Source organism: Helianthus annuus, chromosome 2, assembly GCF_002127325.2.
Source record: "Helianthus annuus cultivar XRQ/B chromosome 2, HanXRQr2.0-SUNRISE, whole genome shotgun sequence".
Lineage (NCBI taxonomy): Eukaryota > Viridiplantae > Streptophyta > Magnoliopsida > Asterales > Asteraceae > Helianthus > Helianthus annuus.
Window position 1 is genome coordinate 156,356,308 of NC_035434.2, and position 27,839 is coordinate 156,384,146.

The following is a 27,839-nucleotide window of genomic DNA, read 5'->3' on the forward strand; positions in this document are numbered from 1 at the left end:
TTATATTCTGTTTTTATTCATTCAATGTTGTTTTGATATGAATATTCTTTTCATGTAGTGGTAAGGTTTTGCGGTGTACTATGTGGAATGATTATGCTCTGCAGATTAAGGACTTCATTTCTAAAGTCCCACCTCATGAGCATGTGATGGCTGTTGTACAGCATGGAAAGTGTAAGGAATGGAAAGGTATTTTTGTTACTTTCTGCAAATCATAACTATATTGTTTATTTCTGGCAATATAAAGACATGTATACATTAAATATCTATATACTTTTCCGTGTAGGTGAATATACTATTCAAAGTGACAAGTTTGCAACATGAATTTTTCTGAATCAAGAAATTCATGAAGTTGATGAGCTAAGGAAGAGGTAATTGTTAATATAATTTCTGTTATATATAGATGGTAAAGCCAAATACTAGGTTTCATGTCATTTGTATACTAATTCTAATCATTTGTGGTATTCAAAAGGCATATATTGAAGTTTGGACAATGGAGTAGTTCTACTTCTCAGACGATACTATCGTCTCAGATTATTTTTCCATTACATAAAGAATTTGTAACTGAAGGTGTGAAGAAACATGTTGATGAGATTAGCGAGATAGAAGAGGTTTCACTTCTTTGTATATAGTTTGGTTATTTTTTAGTTTGTCACCTGCGTGTTTTTACATGAAGTGTGTTGTGTTTTTACAGGAAATGTCTTGTGTTGTGGTTGTGACAATTAAGGTTGTGTTTGTTTTTGCTTAAAGTGTCTTCAAAGGGCTTATGTCTGCGGGCGGGCAGACATAAGTGGTTAAAGACTGTTTGTTTTTTTTAAAAAAAAGAAGACCTGAAAGGGGTCTTTATTTGCTTAAAAAAAAAAAGCTATGGAATATTGCTTCAAGATCTTCACACACATCTTCACACACCACCAACCCTTCTTCTTCTTCCTGCCACCACCACCTCCGCCACCACCACCTCCGCCACCACCACCGCAGAGAGAGAGAGAGAGAGAGAGAGAGAGAGAGATCTGTGAGAGAGAGAGAGAGAGCTGTGAGAGAGAGAGAGAGCTGTGAGGGAGAGAGACCGTAGAGAGAGAGAGAGATCTGTGAGAGAGAGAGCTGTGAGAGAGAGAGAGAGAGCTGTGAGAGAGAGAGAGGTGGTTCCGTGACGGTGGTTCCGATCTATTGCTCGTTTGTAGTCTGCGAACGATGACGGTCTAGGGTTTGTTACAGGGGGCTAGGGTTTGAACGATGACGGCAGGAGACACAGAGAGAGAGAACGATGAGAACGATGACGGCGGTGGTTCGATCTGACGGCGGTGGTGGTGGTTTCGCGGCAGGAGACAGGGGGCTAGGGTTTGCGGTGGGTTCTTGGAGTGGGGGCTAGGGTTTGCGGTGGTTGTTGGTTGTGGTGGTGGCAGGTGGACGGTGGAGGAGTGGTGGCGGACGATTGTGATGGTGGTGGTGAAGGTGGTGGTGGTTGTAGAGAGAGAGAGAGTGTTTGTAGAGAGAGAGAGAGCAGAGAAAACTCTTGTGTGTGTTGTGTGTGTGTGAAGTTGTTTTTGAAGAAAAAAAAACAAACCCTCTTCTCCTTGCAGACTGCAGACATTTGGGCCACATCTTCTCTTGCAGATGCCTGCAGATGTGGTCCGCAGACTACAGACATTTTACATCTGAAAAAACAAACAGCACCTAAGATTGTGCAAGAAGAGTATGGTTGGTTTTATGCTGCCTGTCGTAAGTGTTTCAAGAAGGTGATGGGAAAAAGTGAATACTTGTAGAATGTTGAGAATGTTTTAGATGATATTTTGAAATTGCCTGCGACTTCTTTGGTTTATATCAGATGTCATACTGAATGTACATCGATCACCACAAAGTAAGCAAAGATGATTAATTAGAGTTATATTTATATAAGTAACATTCTAAGACTCGTATTTGAATATAGTTTTGCAGTTTACTTAGTTAGTTGTGTATATTTCAGGTTCAAGGTGCAAGTGCGGGTGCATGATGAGAGTGGTAGTGTTTCTTTTGTTATGTTTGATAGAGATGTTCAGAAGCTTCTTGGATTAGCGGCGAGTGACATAAGAGAGAGGCAGGTTAAGGCCAATGATACTGGATTCCCTCATGAGATATTTCGATTGGTTGATAAGAAGGCTGCTTTTAAGATTGATGTTTCAGAGTTCAATCTTAAAAATGACTATCGTGTTTATACTGTGCAAAAAACAACTGAGGATCCGGTAGTAATTGTTGAGTTGGTTGGTGGAGATGGTAATGGTGATAAAAATACTGATGAGGTAGCATATAAAATTACTCTTTCAATCTATTTAATTTTCTTTTGAGTTTTAAACACTGGATTGTGTACCTTTTTATATGATATCATATATTATGATCCTTTAGGTTACTCAAGAGGTAGCTGACGTTAAAGACGTTAACCTTTCAGACTCTTCTCAGGTGTCTGCTGAACGAACTTCAAGGGTGAGTATTTATTTTTAAAGTATGTTTAGTGTTAGGGCAGGATTTTTAATGACCTATGATCCTCATGTGTTATCCTATTAGTGATCCTTACTTCTGTGACAGATAGTGATCCTCAGAAGTGCCTCAGGATCAGGATCATGGATCACCCTAAGGATCCACGGTTATTTCGCTTTGAGTTTCGTATTGCTTTGCAGGAGTAACAAGTTGGACTTGGTCTTAGCAACGTTACTAAGGAATATTCCACGGTTATTTCGCAGCTGTTTGACTGAAAATGGACGTTGTGGAGAACGTGGGAGCATGGCACGAATTGCGGATAGTTTGTTAGGCTAGTTAACTTCTATTTTTAAAAGGGGTAGCGAGCTAGCTTTAGAAACACTTGGCTAATTTTGGCTACACACACTCGTACGGCAACACTCTTGAGCATACAGCAAAACACTTAGCGATTTTACACATTTTCTGCACTTTACACTATAGTGATCCTTGTACCTAGCTCGCTATTATCCGAAGTTGTAAACATTTATTGGTTAATTGGAAGTTGGTGATCGGTAGTTTCCATCACCCGAGGTTTTTTATGCCGGAGATCATTCATTGATCAAGGGCTTTTTCCTCGTATAAATCTTTGTGTCACTTGTGCAATTTACTTCTAAGTGATCCTCATTGCTATTCATCAATTCAAGCATCATACACCGTAACAAAGAGTTTGGTTGCATTATCCTCATCTGATTTTTGACCAAAACAGTTTGGCGCCCACCGTGGGGCAATTGGTGTTTCGTTCCTAAGAAGTTTTTCTTTTTGTGATCATTCCGGTTCATTGCATCCAAGTACATGGCTTCATCATCAAAGAATACTTCTACTGCAATGTCTGCGGTCAATTCATCTCAGGGCATTCCACCTTTGCCTCCACCACCTGCTGGATCTCAGAAAATTGCTGAGAAGAAACCAACTCCCATTTTCTCAAAACCTCCAACTTCTTCTGCTTCTTATACTCCTACTACTAGTGACATGTTTACTTTGATTTTGCAGATGAAGGAGCATATACAGCAGCAGGATAAGACCAACGAAAGGATTCTCAAAGAAATCGGAGATCTCAAGAAACAAAAGAGATCGGCAGAGGATCATTCCCCACTGGTGCCTAGATCTTTGAATTTTGATACTCCGGTGATAACTTCTCAGCCTTCAGTGACTCCAGACGTTCAGTATGTGGGAGGACCAAAAGGAGTGCACTACGGATCAACAACAGTGACTCAGGCATCAAGTTCATACTTCCAGCCAACAGGATCCTATCCTCAGCATATAGGATCCTTCACGAGTTCAGGAGGATACCCAGGAGCGCAGCAGATTCAAAGGTTCTGGCCGTTTCAAGGATCGTCCCAGGTTCAAGGATCCCCCTTTGTTCCAGGATCATCCCAGGTTCAAGGATCCTCCTTTGTTCCAGGATCATCTCAGGTTCAAGGATCCTCCTTTGTTCCAGGATCATCCCAGGTTCAAGGATCCTCCTTTGTTCCAGGATCATCCCAGTTTCAAGGATCCTTCCAGATGCCGGGATCCTTGAGGAGTTTGCAAACAGGGAGTTCAGATGTCCATCAGGGAGATTTTATTCCGATGCAGACCATTGCCTCTACTGGCCCTTCAATCATTCCAGAGTCTCAACAATATGGGTTCACATCCGGTGTTCCTATTTTGAACCCGGTGGGAGGTAACACTTTTAATAATTCTCTTACCACTAACCATGGATTCATGCAGGATACAGGTATCAATCATGCCATGGCCAGAGAATTACAAAAGTTAAAGGATATGATATCAAGTGTTCCAGGAGTAGTCAAACTTATCCCGGAGATTGCAGATGGGAGCCATAAGATATCTCGTTTTGCACCACCAATCTGTGATGCTGAGATACCCAAGAGGTTCCACGTGCCAACCATGAAGTTGTATGATGGTTCAACGGATCCTGAAGAACACATAGCACAATACAGGGAGAGGATGGAGATCAATCCAATCCCAGAAAGGTTAAAGGAAGCATGTCTGTGCAAGGGATTTGGATCCACTCTTACTGAATCAGCTCTCAAATGGCTGCTAAGTCTTCCCCCTACTCTATTACCTCATTTGCTAATCTAGTTAACCTATTTAATAGTCAGTTTTCTTGTAGTAGAAAATTTGAACGTTTAACTAGTGATTTATATAGGATAACCCAGGGTCATAATGAATCATTAAGGGATTATATCACAAAATTTAGTAAAGAATCCTTAGACATTCCTAACCTGGATATAGCCACGGTTGTTGAGGCCTTTAAAATGGGATTACTTAGGGATTCATTGTTCTATGATGATCTTGTTCTGACACCATGCAGGAACCTAGATGAGGTAAGAACCCGGGCACTCAGGTTCATCCGGCTAGAGGATGATAAGAGGATCCAGGAGAGATTAGCAGGATCCTCAAAACAAGAAAAGCAAGGATCCTCGTTCAAGAACAACAAGTTCAGATCCTATAACAAATCTGATAACCAGAATGTGCATGTTGTTGATCAAGAAGAGGATGATGAGGATTATCCTCCAATTTCTGAATATTGTTTTTCTGTTGATAACAATGAACTAATCCTTGCGATGCAGAATTTAGGTGATAAAGCTAGATGGCCCAGAAAAAATGACAGACCAGCTACAACTAAAGATAAATCAAAGTGGTGTGCATACCATGAAGATTTTGGGCATCTCACAGAAGAATGCATTGCACTGAGAAAAGAAATTGGATACTTGTTGAGCAAGGGGCACCTGAAAGAATTATTGGGGAGAAAAAAGTCAAGGACTCAGGATCCTGAAAGGATCCCTGAGAAAGCTCCGGCCCCTCCAGCAGATGCACAAGTAATAAACTTTATTTCTGGAGGATCAGACATTTGTGGCACATCCTTCTCAGCAGCTAAAAGTCATAACCTTTGATAGATAATGGAGATAGACCCATTCGAACATCAAGTGTCTCTGAAGGAAAAGTCATAACCTTTGATGAGGATGATCGTGTTGATATCCATGATCCTCATCACGATGGTTTGGTTATTACTCTCTTTATTTCTAACCATTTTGTTCGCAGGATCCTTATAGATGGAGGGAGCTCTGTGAACATTATCCAGCTTGATGTTCTCAAAAAGATGAATATCCCTGAGTCCGATTCATACCAAGATCCTCTGTGCTCGTGGGATTCAGTGGCGAAACTAAGAATACTCTGGGGGACATTAAACTCCCAATATACATTGAAGGCCTACATTCTTATCAAAAATTTTGTGTTATTGAATGTTTATATTGTTGTAATGTTATCCTTGGCAGGCCTTGGATACACGATATGAAGGCAGTCCTATCCATCTACAATCAATGTGTGAAGCTCCCTAGTCCTTGGGGAATAGTGAAGATTGATAGTGATCAACAGGAAGCTAAGAACTGCTACACTTCATCGATGAAACCAGCCTCAAAGTCAAGGGAACAATAACAATCAAAGTATCCTCCAAGGGATGTCTTGGAGGCAAGAGAGCAGGATGTAGTAGAAATCCTCATGGATCCTAGTGATCCTGAATCCAAAATCTATATCGGATCAGGGATCCTTGGCAAAATGAAAGAAGACCTCATATCCTTCCTCAAAAGGAGGAAAACTACCTTTGCATGGAAACATGAGGATATGACAGGTATATCTAAGGATATTATCACATACAAACTTGGCATTGATAGGTCATTCAAACCAATCCATCAAAAAAGGAGGAAGTTTGCACCAGAAAGAAACGTCATTATCCAGGAAGAGGTAGAGAAATTGCTCCGAGCAGGTATGATTAGAGAGGTCAAATATCCAAGATGGTTAGCCAATGTGGTTGTTGTTCAAAAGAAAAATGGAAAGTGGAGGGTATGTGTCGATTTCACAGATTTAAATAAGGCATGTCCCAAGGATCCTTTCCCATTACCCCACATTGACTCCATGGTGGATGCAACGGCGGGTCATGAACTGTTAACTTTTATGGATGCTTCATCTGGATTTCAACAAATTCAGATGGAACCATCTGATCAAGAGGATACAGCCTTTATGACTCCAACCGGTATATATTGTTATATTGCTATGCCATTTGGACTAAAAAATGCAGGTGCAACCTATCAAAGGCTAGTGAATATGATGTTCAAGGATCAGATTGGACAAACTATGGAGGTTTACATAGATGATATGGTGGTAAAATCCATAAAAGCTGAGGATCACCTGAGGGACTTGGAGGAAGCATTCGATATCCTTGACAAATATAATATGAAACTCAATCCTTCAAAATGTCACTTTGGTGTTAAAGCAGGTAAATTCTTAGGATATATGGTGACTAAGAGAGGTATTGAAGCCAGCCCGGAACAAATCAAAGCTTTGGTGAATATCAAATCTCCTGCCAATGCTAAGGATGTCCAAAGGCTAACAGGCAGGATAGCAGCTTTGAACAGATTTATATCCAAATCCTCAGAGAAGTGCAAGGAATTCTATGATATCCTAAGGAAGAACAAGAAATTTGAGTGGACTGAGAAGCATGAAAATGCCTTAAGAGCTCTCAAGGATTACCTATCCTCAGCCCCGGCCTTGAAAGCAGTAAGTGCAGTCCTTGTTAAGGATCACGAAGGTACACAACATCCTGTCTATTATGTAAGTAAGAGTTTACTTGATGCCGAATCCAGGTATTCACACCTTGAAAAGCTTATCCTTGCATTAATCATGGCATCTACTAAATTGAGACATTATTTTGAAACTCATGTTATTATTGTTAAAACTAATTTTCCAATTAAGAATGTCCTCAGGAAACCAGAGATGTCAGGAAGGATGGCTAAGTGGGCAGTGAAGCTTAGTGCATATGATATAAGATATGAGCCCAGTACAGCCATCAAATCCCAAGCATTAGCTGACTTTGTGGCAGATTTCAGTAGTGATTTGCAAAAAGAAGCTGAGTTAGAAGTCCAGCAGCTAGAGGAGACCAAGGATCATTGGACACTCTATACTGATGGATCCTCAAATGTCAAAGGCACAGGGCTTGGAATACTACTAAAATCGCCACAGGGGGACATAATACCCCACTCTATAGCTTGTGAGTTCCAAACCACTAACAATGAAGCTGAGTATGAAGCCTTGATAGCTGGTTTGCAAATTGCTAAGCATATGGGGATCAGGTATCTTGAGGTACATGTAGATTCATTGCTAATCACTAATCACTTTAATGGATCCTATGCTGTTAAAGGTGAAAAACTAACCAAATATTTAGAGATAGTCAAAGAATTGGCACTCTCTTTTGTTTCCTTTAGTTTGACACAGGTACCAAGGGAAGAAAATACAGAAGCTGATGCATTGGCTAATCTAGGATCATCTTTGAAGATCCCGGAGGATATAAGTATCCCCATTATCCATATCCTGGCTCCTGCCATCGAGGATCATGTGGCCATGGAAATAGGAGAGGATTCCGCAATTATCCCTAGTGAGGATACTCGATCTCATTCAGGATCAGGATCATGGATCCTGCCAATCATGAGATACTTACAACATGGAGAAATTCCTACAGGAGAAAACCCTAGGGCTTTCAAAATTAAGGTATCTCAGTTCACAATCTTAAATAATATGTTGTATAAGCGATCTCTTGCAGGAACATATTTAAGATGCATTGAGGATCCTGAAATCCAAGAAGTTTTAAAAGACTTCCATGAAGGAGATTGTGGAAACCACATTGGGGGCAGGGCATTATTCTCAAGGATCCTGAGGACAGGATACTATTGGCCAACTATGAAAAGAGATGCTGTGGAGTATGCTAAGAAGTGTGATCCTTGTCAGAGACACAGCAATATCCTTCATCAACCGGCTGAATTCTTGCATCCTATATCCTCCTCTTGGCCATTTATGAGATGGGGTATGGATATAGTTGGTAAGCTCCCTAAGGCACCTGGTGGAAAAGTGTTCATGCTTGCTATGACTGATTACTTCTCCAAGTGGATAGAGGCTGAAGCTTTTGCCCAAGTCAGAGAAAAGGAAGTGATATCCTTCATTAAAAGAAATATTATTACTAGATTTGGTATCCCTTCTGAAATTATATGTGATAATGGTTCCCAATTTATTGGGGGCAGAACTACTAACTTTTGTGACAGCTGGGGGATTAAGATGATAACATCAACACCAGTCCACCCACAAGCTAATGGTCAGGCAGAATCATCCAACAAGATCATCATTAACAATTTGAAGAAGAAGCTTGGATCCAAAAAAGGGAAATGGGCAGAAGAACTACCTTATGTGCTTTGGGCTGATAGGACAACCCCAAGAATGCTACAGGCCAGACTCCATTCTCTTTGGTATTTGGGGCAGAATCAGTGATCCCTATAGAAATGGTGGTTCCAACTGCTAGAACAAGTATCCGTGATCCTGAGGAAAACAATGAGAACTTGGTTCAAGACCTGGATACTATTGAAGAAATCAGGGATATGGCTAGGGTAAGGATGACCAGTTATCAACAAAGAATGGCTGGTGTTTACAACAAAAATGTCAGGATCAGGAAGTTTCAAATTGGTGATATGGTGTTAAGGAAAGCATTTCAGAATACCACCAATCCTGCTGATGGAAAATTGGCACCAAAATGGGAAGGCCCTTATTTGATTGAAGCTGAGGCAGGAAAGGGGGCATATCGATTGCTGACCATGGAAGGTGATTTGCTACCAATAGCTTGGAATGCTGTCCACTTGAAGAAATATTTCATGTGAACAGGATCCTCATAGAACAGATGATCCTTACATCATGGGTATCCTTGAAGGATCCTTAAAGCACCGATGATCCCTACTGTGGTAAACATCCTAATTTTGAACTATTTCATTCCCTTACTTTCTCACCTATGGATAAGGATCCTGCATCCTTTATCCACTTCTCACGTGATTCTGAGTTTTGAAAGTTCAGGTATTCTTAGCAAAATGTTGGTTATCCACAGAAGTAATCAGTTCCTTGGGTTTAACCCAGTTATTTGGGCTTGACCCCAGTTCCGCCTGTAGCGCATGATGATCCTGGTATAGTTCATGGCAATGGGACCAATACTCACTTTAGGGGCTGATAATTCCATTGTACTGGCTATACCTAGGATCCTACGTATAATGGTAGACGTACCATACATCCGTTCCCAAGGTTTCTAACGTTTTCACGTTAGCTAAGGTTTTGGCATCTTCATGTCACTAAGTTTGGATAGTCGCCAGTTAGGGCCATACTCCAGTTTACAAACGATCCTTGGGCTTGTCCCCAGTTATCCTTGGGCTTGTCCCCAGTTGCTAACTTTTATCTTATATTGGCTTAGTCCCAAGTTATGCTCTATTTCAGGTCTTTGAAGTTAAACAACTAAGGATCCTTGGTCCTTACTTCTCTCTAAGGTTTGTCTTATAGTTATCCTGCTTATGGTATTAAGGGTTAGGATCCTAACTTGGATCCTCAGGTATGATCCTTAACTATTTTGATTTTGTTCATTATATATTTGAATAACCCTTGTATTTTGACAACTAAACTTGTGATCCTTAAAAATATACTACTTTTTGAGATTTTTCAACTATAGAATATTTGATCCTGGATCATATCCTAAATATTTTCAATCTAACTTATTCAAGATTTCTTATTTAGACAAGTATACATCAAAACAATTGAAAATTAAATAGACAAACAAGGATAACAATATAAGATAAGCCAAAAAAGATTAAAGTCATTTTATTAACAAAGCATAAATCACCAAAAGTTGTCAAGATTGCCAACCCACGTTTCTACCAGCAAAACGTGGCCCGTCCACATGGGTTGGCAACGGGTGTCCATTGTTTGTGCGGTCTTAGCATGCAGGTAATTAATAGGCGGCAGGATCACAATGGCTTCATCCCCCAAACAGAGGATCCCTCCACCATTTGCAATCCTACCTATTGTCTAAAGAATCCTGGATCCTTAACCCTAAAACTATTGTTCAAATACAAACCAACAATTGTTCAACAAAAACAACCATCAAACTAAAAAAAAAATTGGGCTCCGACTATGTCTTGAAGTGTCCATCATTGCCCAATCACGCAGCCTACACCTTCGCTGCATCACCACCACCAGCTCCACTTGCTTCACCACCTTGATCCTTGCCACTGCTTCCAGCCTCAATCGTCAAGATCTCCTCAGCTTCCTCCTCATCATCCAGCTCAGCCAGCCTTGCCTTCCAGCCTTCCACATCCCAGTTGCTCCTGTCAAAATCAGGATCTTGAGCTTCCAAGGCCATCTGCAGTTTGGTCTTGTACATCGCTATGGCGGCAGAGACTTTGGCATCCTCGGTGATCTCATGCTTTTCATAGTCAGCATTGATCAACACCTTAGCCGTCTCATTTTTGGCATTCTGGAGATCCTTCTGGAGGTTGGCAATCTTGAGATCCTTAAGCAGTGCAACCTGTTGGAGGTCAGCAATCTTCCTATCCTGATCCTCAACGTTGCCCACGTAATCCTCAATCTCAGCAAATTTCTGCAAAGAGGATAAAGGATAGTTCAAGACCAGGTGATCCTCAAACAAGCAGGATAGACAAGCAGGGACAGTGATCCTTACCTCATTGAAGTACTCAAGGAATTGTTGGTCGATCAAGGGCAGACCTTGCAGATCCTCAGCTTCAGAGGCCTTTCTTTTCTTGCCTCCCCTTCCCTTGGAAGGTGCCTTGGGGATTGAAGCAGTTGGGCTAGCAGGAGTCTTCTTCTTGGAGGATCTGACATTGGCGAGATTAGTGACACTGAATTTGGAGGCAGACTTTGAGGATTTTCCAGCACCTGCACAAACAAAACAAGATAAGTATCCTTATCCTACTTATATTTAACTATTTATTAGAATTTTTAAACAAGATACTTTGACATCGTGACAGATGCTGAGGATACCTCTTGTGAATCCTGGGTGGTTGTCTTGAATGATCTTTGTTTTGGTCAAAAATCTAATGAGGATAATGCAACCAAACTCTTAGTTACGGGGAATGATGCTTGAAATGAAGAACAATAATAAGGATCACTTCGATGTAAATTGCACGAATGACACAAGGATTTATACGAGGAAAAAGCCCTTGATCAATGAATGATCTCCGGCATAAAAAACCTCGGGTGATGGAAACTACCGATCACCAAGCTCAAATAAATCAATAAAAGTTTACAACTTCGGATAGTGACGAGCTAAGTACAAGGATCACTATGGTTAATCGTGTGAAAGTGTGAGAATTGTTAAGTATTTGATGAAAGCTTTGAGACTGCAATTGCTCGAGAGTGTGTGTGTAACCAAAAATGGCTAAGTGTTCTAAATTTAGCTCGTCACCCCTTTAAAAATGAAAGCTAACTAAGCTAACTAATTGTCCGACTTTTGTGCCATGCTCCCACGTTCTCCACAACGTCCATTTCTATTCAAATGTGTGCGAAATACCCGTGGAATATTCCATAGTAACTGTTTTGGTTAAAAATCACACAAGGATAATGCAACCAAACTCTTTGTAAACGGGGAATGATGCTTGGTATGATGAACAAAGATAAGGATCACTTAAATGAAAATTGCACAAGTGACACAAGGATTTATACGAGGAAAAAGCCCTTGATCAATGAATGATCTCCGGCATAAAAAACCTCGGGTGATGGAAACTACCGATCACCAAACTTCAATATAACAAACAATGTTTACAACTTTGGATGGTAACGAGCTAGGTACAAGGATCACTATAGTATCGTATGCTAGAGCGTGTGAGAAATGTGTTGTGTCCTCCAAATGCTGAAGAGTGCCCTTTATATAAGTGTGTGTGTGGTCGTATTTTAGGCAAGTCACCTAACTACTAGCTCGTTACCCCTTTAGAAATAGAAGTAAATTTAGCCTAACTAAATGCCCGTAATTTGTGCTAAGTTTCCATATTCTCCACAACGTCTATTTTTGGTTATGCATGTGCGAAATTAGCGTGACAGGTTCCTTGATAACGTTGCTAAGACCAGGTCCAACTCGTAATTCCTGCAAAACAACATTAAATTCAAAGAGAACAATCGTTAGTATGAGGATCCTTAGGATGATCCATGATCCTGATCCTGAAGCTCTTCTGAGGATCACTATCTGCCAAAGAAACAAGGATCACTTGTTAGGATATCACGTAAGGATCATAGGTCATTAAAATCCTGCCCTAACAATTTCCCCCAAAATATAAGGAGTAATTATGTGATATTAATGAGTTATATTTTGCCGGATCTTATCTATAACTAACTTAACAGATATATAGCCGTTAAGAATGAACTATCCGTTGCGATCTGACGTCATGGAGATGACAGCCCTGCACAAATCATCATTATAAATAGAAATAGGGATATGATCGTTTGCATTTAAATTCAAGAACTCTTCCCTTTATAACCGCGACCAGAGGATTGAACAGGTATTCCCCTTTATCTTCTCTCTTGCTTGCTCTGTTTTTCTTTCTCTTTCCATCGTTCTGTAAAAAATGTTGCTCCGGAATTCTCCCTGCAAGGATCCTAAGAAGAACAGCCCCTTGAAGGGTCAAGGGATCATCAAGGATTCCCCCACCGAGAGGTGTTGTTTTACCGAACTTCAAATCGACAAAATCCGTCATTGCTTTCCGGCGAACACCCTTTTTAAGCCTTTTAGCCCCCCCGCTTTGAGTGATTACATCTCTGAGACTTGGGTAGCTTTCCCGGCCACTCCTTTCATGATAGGATACTCGTATCCTTTCCCTCAGTTCACCGAATCCTTCTTCTCCCTTACCGGCATCTGCTATATCCAGGCTATGCCGATGATCTGGAGGGTTTTATACACCCTTGAGAGGATCATCGAACAAGAAGGAATTGATCTGGGTATGGCGGAGTTGGCTGAGATGTATGATCTTACAACTTTTGGATCCCACCGATACTTGTTCAAACGAAAAGTTGGAGAGGAGCACCCTGTTCTCAAAGTTACCAAAAATGACATGAACTGGAAGCGGCGGTTCTTTTTTGTGAGGAGAGATACCATCCCTGATGGGAAGGATTTGCCCAAGAAGTGGGCTACCCATGGTAGGATAGAGGATCCTGGAAGGATCACCGTAGAACTTATCCTTTAGCATAAGGATCACTGACATTCTTTTGTTTCCTTATTGTGCAGCTATATCCGTTTCTCATCTTAAGTTGACTCCTGCTGCAAAAGAGAGACTCTTGGTCTTTAGGAAGCTTGATCCTGAAATAAGAACTTTCCAGGTCATCACCCAGGATTCTCAGGAAGTATCCTCTGCTTCTGTCACAATGTCAAGTGAGTATCCTTTTTAAGGAGTATTTTTATAATGAGAGTCAAATAAAATTAAGATACTTATCTTGTTTTGGTTGTGCAGGCGCTGGAAAATCCTCTAAGTCTGCTTCGAAGTTCGGCATCGATGATCTTACTAATGTCAAATCCTCAAGGAAGAAGACTCCTGCTGCTAGCCCAACTGCTTCAGCCCCTAAAGCACCTATCAGGGGAAAAGGAAGCAAGAAGAGAAAGACCTCTGAGGATTTGCAAGGTCTGCCCCTACTTCGCCAACAGTGTCTGGATTACATCAACGAGGTAGGATCACTGTCCTGCTTGTGTATCCTGCTAGTCTAAGGATCACTTGATTTCTGAGGTCATTCCTTGTCTTCCTTGCAGAAATTTGCTGAGGTGGAGACATATGTTGGCCATGTTGAGGATCAGGATCGCCAGATTGCTGACCTTCAACAGGTTGGGGTGTTGAAGGATCTCAAGATAGCCGATCTTCAGAAGGAGCTCCAGGCCACCAAGGGGGAAGCCGCCAAGATGCTGATCAACTTCGACTATGAGAGGCACGAGATCACCCAGGATGCCAAGGTCTCTGCTGCAATAGCTATGTACAAGATCCAGCTGCAAATGGCTACGGAGGCTCAGGATCCTGCTTTTGATAAGAGCACCTGGGATGTCGAAGGCTGGAAGGCTAGGCTGGCTGAACTGGAGGATGATGAGGAGGCTGAGGAGATCCCGATGCTTGAGGGTGGAGACACTGGTAAGGATTAGGGTGGAGAGGCAAGTGGAGCCGGTGGTGATGGTGCAGCGAAGGATTGAGCTGCAGGATTGGGCAATGATGGAAATTTCGAGACTTAGCCGGAGCCCAATTTTTTTGTTTGGTGGTTGTTTTTTTGTGGTTGTGATGTTTTAAAACAATTATGGTCTGTATTTGAACAATAGGTTTAGGGTTGAGGATCAAGGATCCTGTGAACAATAGGTAGGATTACAAATGGTGGAGGGATCCTCTGTTTGGGGGATGAAGCCATTGTGATCCTGCCGCCTTTAATTTCCTGCACTTGCTATAACCGCATAAACAATGGACACCCTTTGCCAACCCATGTGGACGGGCCACGTTTTGCTGGTAGAAATGTGGGTTGGCAATTTTGACAACTTAAAAAGGGGTTAAATATTTAATGAATAAAACTTTTAACTTTTGACTTATCCTGTGATGTTATCCTTGTATATCTTTTGAACTTTCAACTGTTTTGATTTGTACTTGTCTAAGTAAGAAAGGTTAAGCAAATTATGTTTAAGAAATTTAGGATATGATCCTGGATCAAATATCCTATAATCGAAAGTTTTCAAAGTAGTTTATTTTAAGGATCATAGGTTCATTTGTCAAAGTATACGGGTTATTCAAAAAAAAAAAATAATGAATAGAACCAAAATAGTTAAGGATCATACCTGAGAATCCAAGTTAGGATCCTAACCTTTAACACTGTAATCAGGATAACCATAAGAAAAGCTTTTAATGGGTAATAAGGATTGAGGATCCTTAATTGTTTAACTTTGTAAACCTGAAAACAGAATATAACTTGGGACTAAGCCAATATAAGAGATAAGTTAGTAACTGGGGACAAGCCCAAAGGATAACTGGGGACAAGCCCAAAGGATAACTGGGGACAAGCCCAAAGGATAACTGGGGACAAGCCCAAAGGATAACTGGGGACAAGCCCAAGGATCGTATGTAAACTGGAGTATGGCCCTCACTGGCGACTATCCAAACTTAGTGACATGAAAATGCCAAAACCTTAGCTAACGTGAAAACGTTAGAAACCTTAGGAACGGATGTATGGTACGTCTACCATTATACGTAGGATCCTAGGTATAGCCAGTACGATGGAATTATCAGCCCCTAAAGTGAGTACTGGTCCCAAAGACGTGAACTATACCAGGATCATCATGCGCTACAGGCGAAAACTGGGGACAAGCCCAAGGATAACCGGGGACAAGCCCAAACAACTGGGGTTGAACCCAAGGATCTGAGTTGCTTCTGAAGATTGTCGACAATATGCTAAGGATACCTGGACTATCAGAACTCAAAATCTCGTGAGAGAAGGATGAAGGATACATGATCCTTATCCTTAAATAAGAAAATATGTAAATAAGAGTTCGAGCTTAGGACATTACCAGAGTAAGGATCATCGATACTTCAGGGATCCTTGAAGGATACTTCTAATGTAAGGATCATATGTGCCAGAAGGATCCTGCTCACATGAAATATTTCTTCAAGTGGACAGCATTCCAGGCTCTTGGTAACAAATTACCCTCCATGGTTAGCAGTCTATATGCCCCCTTTCCTGCTTCGGCTTCGATCAAATAAGGGCCTTCCCATTTTGGTGCCAATTTCCCATCAGCAGGATTGGTGGTATTCTGGAATGCTTTTCTCAAGACCATATCCCCAACTTGGAATTTCCTTATCCTGACATTTTTGTTGTAAGCACCAGCCATTCTTTGTTGATAGCTAGCCATCCTTATCCTAGCCAGATCCCTGATTTCCTCAATAGTATCCAAGTCTTGAGCCAGGTTTGCATCATTCTCCTCAGGATCACGGGTACTTGTTCTAGCAGTTGGAACCACCATTTCTGTTGGGATCACTGATTCTGCCCCAAACACCAAAGAGAAGGGTGTTTGACCAGTAGCATTCTTGGGAGTTGTCCTGTCAGCCCAAAGCACATAAGGCAATTCCTTTGCCCATTTCCCCTTCTTGGATCCAAGTTTCTTCTTCAGATTGTTGATGATGATCTTGTTGGATGATTCTGCTTGACCATTAGCTTGTGGGTGGACTGGTGTTGATGTTATCATCTTAATCCCCCAGCTATCACAAAAGTTAGTAGTCCTGCTCCCAATAAATTGGGAACCATTATCACATATGATTTCGGAAGGAATGCCAAATCTAGTTATAATATTTCTCTTAATAAAGGATATAACTTCCTTCTCTCTGACTTGGGCAAAAGCTTCAACCTCTATCCACTTGGAGAAGTAGTCAGTCATAGCAAGCATGAACACTTTTCCACCAGGTGCTTTAGGGAGCTTGCCAACTATATCCATCCCCCATCTCATGAATGGCCAAGAGGATGGTATAGGATGTAGAAATTCAGCCGGCTGATGAAGGATATTGCTGTGTCTTTGACAAGGATCACACTTCTTAGAATACTCCACAGCATCCCATTTCTTAGTTGGCCAGTAGTATCCTGTCCTTAAGATCCTTGAGAACAATGCCCTGCCCCCAGTGTGGTTTCCACAATCTCCTTCATGGAAGTCTTTTAAAACTTCCTGAACTTCAGGATCCTCGATACATCTTAAATATGGTCCTGCAAGAGATCGCTTATATAGCATATTATTTAAGATTGTGAATTGAGATACCTTAATTCTGAAAGCCCTAGGGTTTTCTCCCATCGGAATCTCTCCGTGTTGTAAGTATCTCATGATTGGTGAGGTCCATGATCCTGAACAAGACTGAGTATCCTCACTAGGGATCATTGCAGAATCCTCTTCTATTTCCATGGCCACCTGATTTTCAATAGCAGGAGCCAGGATATGGATGATGGGGATACTTATATCCTCTGGGATCTTCAAAGATGATCCTAGATTGGCCAATGCATCAGCTTCTGTATTTTCTTCCCTTGGTACCTGTGTTAAACTAAAGAAAACAAAGGAGAGTGCCAATTCTTTGACTATCTCTAAATATTTGGTTAGTTTTTCACCTTTAACAGCATAGGATCCATTAAAGTGATTAGTGATTAACAATGAATCCACGTATACCTCAAGATACCTGATCCCCATATGCTTAGCAATTTGCAAACCAACGATTAAGGCTTCATATTCAGCCTCATTATTAGTGGCTTGGAACTCACAAGCTATGGAGTGGGGTATTATGTCCCCCTGTGGCGATTTTAGTAGTATACCAAGCCCCGTGCCTTTAACATTTGAGGATCCATCAGTATGTAGTATCCAAGGATCCTTGGTTTCATCCAGCTGCTGGACTTCCAATTCGGCTTCCTTTTGTAAATCACTACTGAAATCAGCCACAAAGTCTGCTAATGCTTGAGATTTGATGGCTGTTCTAGGCTCATATCTTATATCATGGGCACTAAGCTTTACTGCCCACTTAGCCATCCTTCCGGACATCTCTGGTTTCCTGAGGACATTCTTAATTGGAAAATTAGTTCTGACAACAATAACATGGGTTTCAAAATAATGTCTTAGTTTAGTAGATGCCATAATTAGTGCAAGAATAAGTTTTTCAAGGTGTGTATACCTGGATTCAGCATCAAGTAAACTCTTACTTACATAATAGACAGGATATTGTGTACCTTCATGATCCTTAACAAGGACTGCACTTACTGCTTTTGAGGATACCGCAAGGTATAAGGATAACACATCTCCTTTTTCTGGTTTCATCAATGCTGGAGCTGAGGACATGTATTCTTTGAGGGCTTGTAAAGCATTCTCATGCTTTTCAGTCCATTCGAATTTCTTGTTTTTTCTTAGGATATCATAGAATTCTTTACACTTTTCTGAGGATTTGGATATAAATCTGTTTAGAGCTGCTATCCTGCCTGTTAGCCTTTGCACGTCCTTAGCGTTGGTAGGGGATTTGATATTCACCAATGCTTTGATTTGTTCCGGGCTTGCTTCAATGCCCCTCTGGGTTACTATATATCCTAAGAATTTGCCTGCTTTAACACCAAAGTGACATTTTGAAGGATTAAGCTTCATGTTATAATTATCAAGGATATCAAATGCTTCCTCCAAGTCCCTTAGGTGATCCTCAGCTTTTTTGGATTTCACCACCATATCGTCTATGTACACTTCCATAGTTTGTCCAATTTGATCCTTGAACATCATATTCACCAGCCTTTGATATGTTGCACCTGCATTTCTTAATCCAAATGGCATAGCAATATAACAATATAAACCGGTTGGGGTCATAAAAGCCGTATCCTCTTGGTCAAATGGTTCCATCTGAATTTGTTGGAATCCAGATGATGCATCCATAAAGGTTAACAGTTCATGACCCGCCGTTGCATCCACCATGGAGTCAATGTGGGGTAATGGGAAAGGATCCTTGGGACATGCCTTATTCAAATCGGTGAAATCGACACATACCCTCCACTTTCCATTTTTCTTTTGAACAACAACCACATTGGCCAGCCATTTTGGATATTTCACTTCTCTAATCATACCTGCTCGTAGTAATCTTTCTACCTCTTCCTGGATAATGGCATTTCTTTCTGGTGCAAACTTCCTCCTTTTTTGATGGATTGGTTTAACTGACCTGTCAATGCCAAGTTTATGAGTGATAATATCTTTAGATATACCTGTCATATCCTCATGTTTCCATGCAAAGGTAGATTTTCTTCTTTTGAGGAAGGATACGATGTCTTCTTTCATTTGTCCAAGGATCCCTGATCCGATATAGATTTTGGATTCAGGATCATCAGGATCCAGGAGGATTTCGTCCACATCCTACTCTCTTGCCTTCAAGACACCCCTTGGAGGATACTTTAATTGCTATTGCTCCCTTGATTTCGAGGCTGGTTTCATTGATGAGGTGTAACAATCCTTAGCCTCCTGTTGATCACTATCGATCTTGATTATTCCCCAAGGGCTAGGGAGCTTCACACATTGATGGTAGGTGGATGGGACTGCCTTCATATCGTGTATCCAGGGCCTGCCAAGGATAACATTACAACAAGACAAACAGTCAATAACACAAAATTTTTGATAATTATGTAATCCTTCCACGTAAATTGGGAGTTTAATGTCCCCCAGGGTTTTCTTAGTTTCGCCACTAAATCCCACAAGCACGGAGGATCTTGGTGTGATGTCTGATTCAGGAATACCCATTTTCTTCAGAACATCAAGTTGGATAATGTTTACCGAACTTCCTCCGTCAATTAGGATCCTGCGGACAAAATGGTTAGAAATAAAGAGAGTAATAACTAAACTATCATGATGAGGATCCTGGATGTCTACGCGATCATCCTCATCAAAGGTTATCATTTTTCCCTCCGAGACACTTGATGTTCGAATAGGTCTTTCTCCATTATCCATTTTAGCTTCCTTTGCATGCCTTTTAGCTGCTGAAAAGGATGTACCACAGATGTCTGATCCTCCGGAAATAAAGTTTATCACTTGTGCATCTGCCGGAGGGGCTGGAGCTTTTTCAGGGATCCTTTCAGGATCCTGAGTCCTTTGCTTTTTTCTTCCCAACAACTCTTTTAAATGCCCTTTGCTCAACAGATATCCAATTTCCTTTCTTAATGCGATGCATTCTTCTGTTAAATGCCCAAAATCCTCGTGGTATGTGTTTTGGTCAAAAATCACACAAGGATAATGCAACCAAACTCTATGTAAACGGGGAATGATGCTTGGTTTGATGAATAAAGTAAAGGATCACTTTAATGTAAAATATGCAAGTGACACAAGGATTTATACGAGGAAAAAGCCCTTGATCAATGAATGATCTTCGGCATAAAAAAACCTCGGGTGATGGCAACTACCGATCACCAAGCTTCAATATAACAAACAATATTTTTACAACTTCGGATGGTAACGAGCTAGGTACAAGGATCACTATAGTATCGTATGCTAAAGCGTGTGAGAAATGTGTTGTGTCTTCCGAATGTGGAAGAGTGCTACTTACAAGTGTGTGTGGTCGTATTTTAGGTAAATAACCTAACTATTAGCTCGTTACCCCTTCAAGAATAGAAGTAAATTTAGCCTAAATTATCGCCCTTAAATTGTGCTGAGTTTCCATATTGTTCACAACGTCCATCTTTGATTATGCATATGCCAACGTAGCGTGACAGGTTCCTTGTTTACGTTGCTAAGAGCGGATCCTACTCCAAATTCCTGCAAGACAACATTAAATCCAAAGAGAACAATCGTTAGTATGAGGATCCCTATAATGGTCCGTGATCCTGATCCTGGAACTCTTCTGAGGATCACTATCTGCCAAAGAAACAAGGATCACTGGTTAGGATCACATGTAAGGATCATAAGTTATAAAAATCCAGCCCTAACAATTGCCCCCAAAATATAAGGAGTATTTATCTAATATAAACGAGTTATATTTTGCCGGTCTTATCTCTAACTGACTTAACGGATATATAGCCGTTACAATGGAACTATCCGTTGTGATCTGACGTCACAGAAGTGACAGCCCTGCACAAATCATCATTATAAATAGAAATAGGGATAGGATCGAATGCATTTAAATTCGAGAATTCTTCCCTTTATAACCGCGATCAGAGAATTGAACAGGTATTCCCCTTCTCCTTCTACCTTGCTTGCTCTGTTTTTCTTTTTCTTTCTATCATCTTGAAAAGATGTTGCTCCGGAACTCCCCGCACAAGGATCCTAAGAAGAACAGTCCCTTGAAGGGTCAAGGGATCATCAAGGATTCTCCCACTGAGAGGTGTTGTTTTACCGACTCTCAGATTGACAAAATTCGTCATTGCTTTCCGGCGAACACCCTTTTCAAATCTTTTACCCCCACTGCTTTGAGTGATTTTATTTCTGATACTTGGGTAGCTTTCCCGGTTACTCCGTTCTTGATAGGATATTCGTATCCTTTTCCTCAGTTCACTCAATCCTTTTTCTCTCTCACCGGCATCTGCTATATCCAGGCCATGCCCATGATCTGGAGGGTGTTATATACCCTTGAGAGGATCATTGAACAAGAGGGGATTGACCTTGGTATGGCAGAGCTGGCTGAGATGTATGATCTTACCACTTTCGGATCCCATCGTTATTTGTATAAGCGAAAAGCTAGAGAGGATCACCCTGTCTTTAAAGTCACCAAGAACGACACGAACTGGAAGCGTCGGTTCTTTTTTGTTAGGAGAGATACCATTCCTGATGGGAAGGATTTGCCCAAGGAGTGGGCTACCCATGGTAGGATAGAGGATCCTGGAGGGATCACCATAAAATTTGTTCCTTAGTGTTTTGGTCAAAAATCACACAAGGATAATGTAACCAAACTTTATGTAAACGGGGTATGATGCTTGGTTAATTATGAAAGTAAAGGATCACTTCTGTGATAAAGATGCAAAGACACAACGATTTATACGAGGAAAAAGCCCTTGATCAATATATGATCTCCGGCATAAAAAACCTCGGGTGATGGCAACTACCGATCACCAAACTTCAATATAAGAACAAAATGATTACAACTTCGGATGATAATGAGCTGAGTACAAGGATCACTATTGTTTCGAGTGTCTAAGTGTGTGAGAGTTGCGTTGTATGTCGTATATGTTCTTCCGAATGAGGAAGAGTGGTATTTATACGTGTGTAGGTGACCTATTTTAGGTAGGTAAACTAATATTCAGCTCATTACCCCTTTAGAAATGAGATACAATCTAGCCTAAATAGCCGCCCATAAATCAAGCCAAGTTTCCATATCCTGTGCAACGTCTATCTTCAATTAAGCTCTTGCCATAATTGTGAAGACGCGTCCCTTGATCATGATGCCTAGAGCGTATCCTGCTAGATGTTCCTGCAAAACAATATTGTATTGAGCGGAAGTGGCCGTTAGTATGAGGATCACTATAATGTCCCATGATCCTGATCCTGAAGTCCTGCTGAGGATCACTGTCTGCCAAAGAAACAAGGATCACTGGTTAGGATCACGTATAAGGATCACCTATAATAAAAAATCCAGCCCCAACAATTGCCCCCAAAATATAAGGAGTTTATTGTAAATAGACGAGTTATATTTTGTTTCGATCTTATCTCTAACGGGCAACTCCAAGAAACTAGCCGTTACACCCAGACTTAGCCGTTGCGATCATTACGTCACAGATGTGACAATTCCTGCAGATCATGATTATAAATAGGAGATAGGGTGAGGATCAGTTTGTATTTAAATTCAAGATACACTCCCTTTATATTCTGCACCGAAGATTGATCAGGTATTCTTCTCTTTCTCTCTTTCTTTGCTCTGTTTTCTGCTCCTACTCTGTTTCCATCCCGTCACAAACATGTTGCTCCGGAATTCTCCGCACAAGGATCCCAAGAAGGATAGTCCCTTAAAAAGCCAGGGGATTATCAAGGATTCTCCTACGGAGAGGTGTTGCTTTACTGATGTTCACATAGACAGAATTCGTCATTGCTTTCCGGCGAATGCTGTTTTCAAGTCCTTCACACCTACCGCTCTGAGTGACTCTGTTTCGGATACCTGGGTGGCTTTTCCTGCTACTCCATTCACCATAGGGTATTCATATCCTTTTCCATCCTTCACCCAATCCTTCTCTTCTTTAACCGGCATCTCTTATATCCAAGCTATGCCGATGATCTGGAGGGTTCTGTATACCTTCGAGAGGATCATTGAGCAGAAAGGGATTGATCTGGGGATGACGGAGTTGGCCGAGCTTTACGATTTTACCACTTTTGGTTCTTACCGGTATCTGCTGAAACGGAAAGCCGGGGAGGATCACCCTGTCTTCAAGGTCACCAAGAATGATACAAACTGGAAACGTCGTTTTTTCTTTGTTAGAAGGGATTCCATCCCGGATGGGAAGGATCTGCCCAAGGAATGGGCCACTCATGGTAGGGTAGAGGATCCTCGAAGGATCACTATCAGTCCTGTCTCATATGATGAGGATCACTAATGTCTTTTTTCTTTCTTTTTTGTCTTTTATGCAGCTATTTCCGTTGCTCACTTAAAGTTGACCCCTGCTGCAAGAGAAAGAGTGTTAGCTTTTAAAAAGCTTGATCCTGAAGTTAGAAGCTTCCAAGTCACTATCCAAGATTCTCAAGAGATATCCTCTGCATCTGCCACAATGTCAAGTAAGTATCCTCATAGAAAGTAAGTTTTATGTAAGAGTATTTAATTTAATAAGGGAACTTATCTTGTTTTTGAATTGTGTAGGTGCTGGAAAATCTGCTAGGTCTGTTAAATCTGCCTCCAAATTTGGGATAAGTGATCTTGCCAATGTCACGTCTTCAAAGAAGAAGGCTCCTGCTGCCAGTCCTTCAGCATCAGCTCCTAAAGCACCTATCCGAGGCAAAGGGAAGAAGAGGAAGGCTTCAGATGATCTCCAGGGATTTCCCCTCCTCCGTCAGCAATTCCTTGATTACGTGAATGAGGTACGGATCATTGCCCCTGTTGGTTATCCGTCACGAATATCCTGCTTGTGTATCCTGCTCTTTTGAGGATCACCTGATCCTAAGCTTGTCTTTTTTCTCTTGTTACAGAAACTTGCCGAGATTGAGACCTATCTTGGCCATGTTGAGGACCAGGAGAGCCAAATTGCCGACCTCCAGCAAATGGGTGTGTTAAAGGATCTCAAGATAGCAGATCTTGAGAAAGAACTCCGGGTCACGAAGGCTGAGGCTGCTCAGAGGTTGATCGATATGGATAACGAGAAGCAGGAGATCACCCAAGATGCTAAGGTCTCCGCGGCAATTGCTATGTACAAGATACAACTTCAGATGGCCGAGGAGGCTCAGGATCCTACCTTTGACAAAAGCTCGTGGGACGTTGAAGGTTGGAAGGCAAGGCTGGCGGACCTGGAGGACGAGGATGAGGCTGAGGAGATCCCCATGCTGGAAGGTGGTGATGCTGAGAAGGATCAAGGTGGAGATGCTGGTGGTGATGGAGCAGCGAAGGAGTAGGCTGCATGATTGGGCGATGATGGATATTTCGAGACTAGGCCGGAGCCCAATTTTTTTAGGATTGGTAGTGGTTTTTTGTGGTAGTGGCGTTTGTGAACAATTATGGTTTGTAATTTGAACAATAGTTTTTAGGGTTAAGGATCCTGGATCCTTTGAACAATAGGTAGGATTACAAAAGGTGGAGGGATCCTCTGTTTGGGGGATGAAACCTTTGTGATCCTGCCGCTTTAATTTCCTGCACAATGCTAAGACCGCATAGACAATGGACACCCTTTGCCAACCCATGTGGACGGGCCACGTTTTGCTGGTAGAAATGTGGGTTGGCAATTTTGACAACTTTCTTGAAAGGGTTAATGATCCTTTTGTTTAATAATATAACTTTAACTTTTCTGGCTTATCTCGTGTTGTTATCCTTTAATTATCTTCTTTTTTCTCAATTGTCTTTGTAGTATATTTATCAAGAGTTGAAAATATGTTTTAATAAATTTAGGATATGATCCTAGATCAAATATCCTGATATTGAAAATATTCAAAGTTTTTTTAGTTCAAGGATCATAGGTTTGGTTGTCTAAGTATAAGGGTCGGTTAGGATAATGAGTATAATCAAAATAGTCAATGATCATACCTGAGGATCCAAGTTAGGATCCTAACCTTCAATCGGGATAACCACAAGTAAAACTTTAATGGATGATAAGGATTAAGGATCCTTATTTGTTTAACTTCGAGAACCTGAAAGATGGAACATATCTTGGGACTAAGCCAATGTAAGAGATAAATTAGTAGCTGGGGACATGCCCAAAGGATAACTGAGAATGATCCTGGAGGATCACTGGGGACAAGCCCATAGGATAACTGGGGACAAGCCCAAAGGATCGTATGTAAACTGGAGTATGGCCCTTTCTGGCGACTATCCAAACTTAGTGACACGAAAATGTCAAAACCTTAGCTAACGTGAGAACGTTAGAAACCTTAGGAACGGATGTATGGTACGTCTACCATTATACGTAGGACCCTAAATATAGCCAGTACGATGAGGTTGTCAGCCCCGGAAGTGGGTACTGGTCCCAAAGACGTGAACTATATCAGGATCATCGTGCGCTGCTGGCGGAAACTGGGGATAATCCCAAGGATAACTGGGGTTGGACCCAAGGATCTGCGGTGCTTTTGAAGATCTTTGACGATATGCTGAAGATACCTGAACTTATCATAACTCAAATGTTTCGTGAGTAGAGGATGAAGGATACATGATCCTTATCCTTAGGTAAAAAGTAAGAAAATGCAATAGTTTCTAGGATAAGCATATTACCAGAGTAAGGATCATTGATATCATCGGGATCCTTCAAGGATACTTCAATGTAAGGATCACGTGCATGGAGGATCATGTTCACATGAAATATTTCTTTAAGTGGACAGCATTCCAGGCTCTTGGCAACAAGTTTCCTTCCATGGTTAGCAACCTGTATGCCCCCTTTCCTGCTTCAGCTTCAATTAAGTAAGGGCCTTCCCACTTTGGTGCTAACTTTCCGTCAGCAGGATTAATAGTGTTTTGGAATGTTTTTCTCAACACCATGTCTCCGACTTGGAACTTCCTTATTCTGACATTTTTGTTGTAGGCACCAGCCATTCTTTGTTGGTAGCTTGCCATCCTTATCCTAGCTAGATCCCTGATTTCCTCAATAGTATCCAAATCCTGAGCTAGGATTGTAGCATTTTCTTCAGGATCACGAGCACTTGTTCTAGCTGTTGGGATCACCATTTCCGTCGGGATCACTGCTTCTGCCCCAAATACTAAAGAGAAAGGTGTTTGACCAGTGGCATTCTTGGGAGTTGTCCTATCAGCCCATAGCACATAAGGTAACTCCTCTGCCCATTTCCCCTTCTTGGATCCTAGCTTCTTCTTCAGATTGTTGATGACGATCTTGTTGGATGATTCTGCTTGACCATTGGCTTGTGGGTGAACTGGTGTTGATGTGATCATCTTGATTCCCCAACTGTCGCAAAAGTTAGTAGTTCTGCTTCCAATGAATTGGGAACCATTATCACATACAATTTCAGAGGGAATGCCAAATCTAGTTATAATGTTTCTTTTGATAAAGGATATAACTTCTTTTTCTCTGACTTGAGCAAAGGCTTCAGCTTCTATCCACTTAGAGAAGTAGTCAGTCATGGCAAGCATAAATACTTTTCCACCAGGTGCTTTAGGAAGCTTGCCCACTATACCCATTCCCCATCTCATGAATGGCCAAGAGGATGGTATAGGGTGTAGCAGTTCAGGTGGTTGGTGAAGGATATTGCTATGTCTTTGACAAGGATCACATTTCCTAGCATATTCTACAGCATCCCTTTTCATGGTTGGCCAGTAGTATCCTGTTCTAAGGATCCTTGAGAATAATGCCCTGCCCCCAGTGTGGTTTCCACAATCTCCTTCATGGAAGTCTCTCAACACTTCTTCAATTTCAGGATCCTCAATACATCTTAAGTATGGTCCTGCAAGGGATCGTTTATATAGCACATTATTTAAGATTGTAAATTGAGATACCTTGATCCGGAAAGCTCTAGGATTTTCTCCCATTGGAATCTCTCCGTTTTGCAAGTATTTCATGATTGGTGAGACCCATGATCCTGAATAAGATTGAGCTTCTTCACTAGGGATTATTGCAGTATCCTCTTCTATTTCCATGGCCACTTGATTTTCAATAGCAGGAGCCAGGATATGGATGATAGGGATACTTATGTCTTCTGGAATTTTCAAGGATGATCCTAAGTTGGCCAATGCATCAGCTTCCATGTTATCCTCCCTTGGTACCTGTGTTAAGCTGAAAGAAACAAAAGAGAGTGCCAATTCTTTGACTATCTCTAAATATTTGGTTAGTTTTTCACCTTTAACAGCATAGGATCCGTTAAAGTGATTGGTGATCAATAATGAGTCTACATATACTTTAAGATATTTTACCCCCATATCCTTAGCAATTTGCAAGCCAGCAATCAAGGCTTCATACTCAGCCTCATTGTTAGTTGCTTGGAACTCACAGGCTATGGAGTGGGGTATTATGTCCCCCTGTGGCGATTTTAGTAGGATCCCAAGCCCTGTGCCCTTGACATTTGAGGATCCGTCAGTGTGTAATATCCAAGGATCCTTGGTTTCATCCAGCTGCTGGACCTCCAATTCTGCTTCTTTTTGTAGATCACTACTGAAATCAGCCACAAAGTCGGCTAAGGCTTGTGATTTAATGGCTGTTCTTGGTTCATATCTTATATCATGGGCACTAAGCTTCACTGCCCACTTAGCCATTCTCCCTGACATCTCCGGTTTCCTGAGGACATTCTTAATTGGAAAATTAGTTTTAACAACAATAGTATGGGTTTCAAAATAATGCCTTAACTTAGTGGATGCCATGATTAATGCAAGAATAAGTTTTTCGAGGTGTGAGTACCTGGATTCGGCATCAAGTAGACTTTTACTTAC

General features: G+C 41.3%; 1 long non-coding RNA gene across 1 annotated transcript in view; it reads left to right on the forward strand.

The window, feature by feature from the left end:
• The first annotated feature begins 2,230 nt into the window (after positions 1–2,230).
• Positions 2,231–27,839, forward strand: part of LOC118488006 — a 51,150-nt gene continuing 25,541 nt past the window's right edge. The window contains exons 1-2 of the long non-coding RNA XR_004883244.1: positions 2,231–2,273; positions 2,377–2,454. This is a non-coding gene — a long non-coding RNA (uncharacterized LOC118488006). The remainder of the gene's footprint in view (positions 2,274–2,376; positions 2,455–27,839) is intronic.